The sequence below is a fragment of the Adiantum capillus-veneris genome, chromosome 1 (assembly GCF_014529385.1).
Source record: "Adiantum capillus-veneris isolate H3 chromosome 1, ASM1452938v2, whole genome shotgun sequence".
NCBI classification, from domain to species: Eukaryota; Viridiplantae; Streptophyta; class Polypodiopsida; order Polypodiales; family Pteridaceae; genus Adiantum; species Adiantum capillus-veneris.
Window position 1 is genome coordinate 162,117,233 of NC_140931.1, and position 5,431 is coordinate 162,122,663.

Genomic DNA, 5,431 nt, shown 5'->3' on the forward strand with positions numbered 1-5,431 from the left:
AAAATATTAAAAATTAACAATTTCTTTTTTGTCTTATAAGACTCTCTTTTTCTTTATTGTGCACAAAACTGAAGTAGTATGCATGCTTAGATCAAGTTTGCGGAGACGGCGTCTCCCAAACACCAAGTAGAGCTTGTCACTCTACTATGGAAGATTGATTGGACTAATGTGCAGCCATGCTTGCGGCAGCCTTAGGCTCTCAAGCGCCAAATGGACTAGTCATCCATTGTGGAATGATGTCGTAGGGTAACATAGGGATCCTCTACCCGCTAAGAAAAGGACTCATGAATATGCTTTATCTTCTCTACACCATAGTCGAGGAGGACTACGATTTCAAGAGAGAGGTCATGTCATAATAATCAATATCTAATTCTCCTATATGATTTTCTCATGTTAAACTGATCATTTAATATGGGGAAGTGCCAGGGAAGAAAAAGCTAGAATATTGGTTAAGCTAGCAGACCGGCCATAGCAGGGATCTAAAGGAGGGAAAATAGGGATCCAAAGGGGGGGCCATCTGCGGAAGAGCTATGTGCAACAATGGGCTTAAAAGACCCTAAGGTTCATCCCATTAAGACTTCCAAAATGCTAAGGTTCCAAAATTCAAAGGTTGTGTCCAAAGGTCAAACTTTGGGAAAATTGGATGCTTAGTGTGTGTCCCAAAAGTCCATGTCAATCCCTACATAGGAGGGGGCGAGCCTTGCAAGTAGGGGATGAGAGAGAAACTCATACACACACACACACACACAAGCTCCCTTGTACACAAGGGGAAAGAGGGACACATGTCAGCTCCCCCCACAAGGTGTACTCAAATCCTATTGGATGGCCTTGGAGGTGGACCAATGAGAATTAGGCTAGAGTAAATCTAGTTTAATTAATTTAAAAGCACTTAATAAAAGAACCAATGAGAATTAAGCTCTCTAGAAGACTATTGGACAGTCTCCCAAGGGGACCAATGAGCATTCAGCAGCCTAATGGCTTGCCTGATTCCTATTGGCCAGGAGGCAAAGGGGTCCAATGAGAGTTTAGTTGCATTTATTAATTACATAAAGATCTCACAAAAGGGGAAAGGGGGACACATGTCAGAAGGCTATCACTTATACTGCTTAATTATCATTGGCTAGCTCTAGGGAGGTCTAATGAGACTGTAGCATGAGCAAATAGCAAGAGGGGTCGACCAAGAGAGAGAGGGGGCTGATTTTTCAAAGGCATTATTGACTCTCACACACACACAACTCATGTGTGGAAGTAAGAAGACTCTCTCTCTCTTCTCAAGATTTAGTGGAAAGCTTATCACCTATTCCAAGCTTGTGACAAGGGAGGCCTACACCAACAACTCTTGGCTTTGTGATGCAAATCCAACCAAGAGCCAAGATTCAATGCATGCTCATCGCCTCTACCATGATAATTAATAAGCTAAGCTATGCTAATATGAGTGATTATTTGAGGAGATGTACATCTTTCTCGTAAGAATACTCATTCATACTCTCAATCTACTCTCATACCCCGCTAGCTCTCACCATCTTCGAAGGTGTGTGAGGTCTTGGGTCTGAGACCGTGAGGGAATTGATGTTGTGTTTGATAAGTGTTTTGCGTAGTGCATGAAGTTTCCATCTTCATTGCACTAGCTAGTATTGAAGGAACACAAGAAATTGTATTGTAAAATATCTCTCTTCATGGGAGAAACCATAATACAAAGCCTTTTGGAGGGGGGACCGGCTCCATGCAAATCCGGTCCTCAACTGCTGTCAATTGCTTAATTTATCTCTCTTTTGAAAGTTATTTTCATGCTATCTAACTAGGTGTTATGCTTTTTGTTGCTCTCTCCACCCAAGCAGTCTTGTAATTCTCATTAGGAATCTATTCTAATGAAATGCCCACTATGTTCATGCTAATATCCGCAACACTCAAGTTTTTAGGCCATTAAATGTTACACATGTGCTTACGGATCTATCTACGGGGCCAATGGTAAAGGGGCTCAAATGAGAGATGGTATGTCAAAGAGCAAGGTTAACTAATGAAGCTTAAAAGACCTTAGGGTTAGCTTCATTAAAGACCTCCAATGGTTAGTGTTAAAAGTCATTTGACCTTAAGCAAACTAGGGTTGAGCTTGAGGTGGGAACGTGACCTAAACATAAGCAAGCTAGGGATGTGCTTGAGGTGGGAACCTTAAGCAAGCTAGGGTTGTGCTTAAGGTGGGAAACCAACCTAAACTTAGGCAAGCTAGGGTTGTGCTTGAGGTGGGAACCCGACCTAAACTTCAGCAAGCTAGGGTTGTGCTTGAGGTGGGAACTCCACCTAAGGTTCTTGACATGCTTGATGAATAAGGTACTTGAGGTACTTGTCACATTTAATGAGGAATTTGGTTGAGAATCTTCCTATGCATGGGAGGTAAGATGCTTGAGACAAAGAGAGAACCTACACACTTAATGAGGAAGTTGCTTAAGAAACTTCCTATGCATAAAAATCTCAAAGTTAGGGAAATTCTAAAAGAGCACATGGGACACATGTCAGACTCTCACTAAGCTTAACCACATGGTGTGCATGAATGCTATTGGTTGGGCTAAAGAGGGGTCCAATGAGCTTCTACTTCCATCTAACAAATATCTAGATATTTTCAAGCTCTCTCTCTCTAAGGGGTAAGGAGGACACTTGTCAAAAGACTACCCATGTACTTGATTGCATGCTGCATGTGATTGGATAGGGGGAGAGGGGTCCAATGAGCTTGCAACATGCAGAAAGTTCACCACTCACCCAAAGCAAGGAGGGGGGGTGCTAGGGGGATCACACACTCATTTGCAAGACCATTCTCACTTGGTGAAAGTTGAGGAACACCCACCTCCTTGCACACTCATTTGCAAGACCATTCTCAATTGGTGAAAGTTGAGGAACACCACCTCCTTCTCCAAGCTTGTGAGAGTGAAAGCCTACACCAACACTCTTGGCTATATAATGCAGATCCAACCAAGAGTCATCTTCAATGCTTAAGCTTTCCATCTTCTCCATCTTCATTACTATGCTATTATGTATGCTAGCAAGAAGAGTAATGATAAGTGAGGAACTATTTCTTTCTCCTATGGAATGTTTCTTCTTCCTCTTCCCTATCCTCATTCCCCACTAGCTCTCTCCACCTTCGAAGGTGTTTGAGGCCTTGGGACTGAGGCTTGGGATAGTTAATGCTTTCTTCAAGTTTATGTTATGATTGTGATGTATAAAGCTTTCCATCTTCATTGCATCACCTAGGTTACAAGGAACCCAAAGATTGTATTATACCAAGTCTCTCTTGATGGGAGAATCTATAATACAAATGCCTATTGGAGGGGGGACTGGCTCCATATGAATCTGGTCCTCAACTATTGTCATGTTCTCTAAACTCTCTCTCTCTTGCAAAAGTATTGTTCATGCCAAGTTAACTAAGTACCATATTTATGTTGCTACCGTCAATTAAGTTCAACCGCTATGCTCACAAAGAATCTCTCGAAAGTGCTTCACCTAATTTCCTAATTTTGCTACTCTCAAAGTTCATAGGCAATTTCCATTACATTGGTATCAGAGCATTTGGTTTCTCTTTTTTTGCTTAAGAAGAGAGGTCCTTAAGTAGCCTATTAATGGTTGTTTTTGTTAATCATATTAGGGTAAGTGGGTCTGAGATCTATTATCGGTTTTGTTGAGCCCACTATGTGGGATATGGTACACACCTCGAGAGATTTGGTCTTAATAATGGAGTCTTTTTAGACTTGCCTACGGCTTTACCATTATTGAGCCATAAGAAGTCCAAAAGGAGATATCCCTCGACAACTTCGCTATGTTAGACTCACTCCACTACTCTCTATAATTAACCAATTCGATCCGTGGGTGTAGATACTTAAGTACCTATTTTCAAGGGCTAAGAGGAGTAGAAACTAAGGTTTTGAATTGCCAAAGCATACACTAAGTAAACACATAAGTTTAATTAGCATGGCTGACAATAACCAAGAGAGGAGAATGAACATTGATAACTTTGATTTTGCACATGAAGGTGCCAATGATGATGCCCCCATCTTTGTTAATTATCTTGTCACTAGGTTGCAACAAGCTATGGGCAACCCCACTTTGCAAGCCGAAGATACTCAACAACTTCGTGCTTATGGGATTTCCTTCCTCTCCAAGAGGAGAGAGAGCTTACGAGGCCTCTTAAAGAGACTCCCAAAAGAAGACTCTCTCCCATACAAGAGGAGGAATCCAAAGATCAAGAAAGAAATGAATCCCTAAATTCCTCCGAAGACGTGGCTTCATGAAGAAGGAGGACTAAACGATCGCCAACTCCTCCCAAGAGGAAATGGTTAACCCATAGTCCTTCTCCTTGCCACTCCAAAAGGGAAGAGAGGAAACCAAGGAAGAAAAGGGCAAGAAAGAGGTCATCCTCTTCTCCTTCTTCTTCGCCTTCCTCCTCTACCGATGAAAGCTATGGCTATTCTCCTAGAGAATATAAGAGGGGAGGACATCGCAAATCTTACCCTGCATGGCGAAGGTCACAAAAGCTCAAGAAGTTCAAAGAGGGAGGAACGATTATCTCTTTTCTCACCTATGATGGCACCTTTGATGCTACCAACAAAGTATTGGCCTTCATCCAACAATTTGATGCAGCCTTTGGAGATGAGGGCTTCACGGAGTCTTCCAAGCTACCCCATGTAGCTATGCACTTCCAAAAATTGGCTCGTCAATGGTGGGCTAGCCTTCGAGGCAATGGCAAAGCCCCAAAGACATGGAAAACTCTACGAGTTTCCATCAGGAAGCAATTCCTTGCAAGTGATGCAAAGGTCAAAGTGCTCACCTAATGGAGGAGTTTAAGGATTCTCTCTCAGGAGTCTATCCACAAGTATGTGGACAAGTTTTGGGATTTACATCTCAAGGCTACTGTCTTTCAAAAGATAGACTTTGCTGAGCAAAAACAACAATTTTGTGTGAGATTACCTGAAGAGATGGCCAAGTATGTCAATTCTCAACGGCCTGACTCTATCAGCGAAGTAATCCACCATACCATGGTTGCTTCACGCATCAATTTGTAACAAGGGGTTACACGGAATGTCAAACCCATGGAAAATAAGGACAAAAGTGATGCAAAGGGAAAAATTAATGCCCAAATTTTTTCCCACGACCATTCCAACAACAACAACAATCGGTCCAAGGAGAAAGGAGTTTACAAAGGTAAAAATAAACTCTCTCCTGAAGAGCTTGAAACTTTTCGCAAGGATCACAAATGTTTTAAGTGTGGGGAGCAAGGACATGGCTATCATTCTTGCCCCAAAAGAAATGCTCGCAATGAGACTCCTAGAGCTTACACTATCGAAGCTCCAAAAGAGGATACTCATTGCAAAGGATCACCTCTCTCCTATGCTTGGGGAAAGGTAAGGGAGCATGATGCTTTCATCTTGTTTGACCTTGGTTCTAC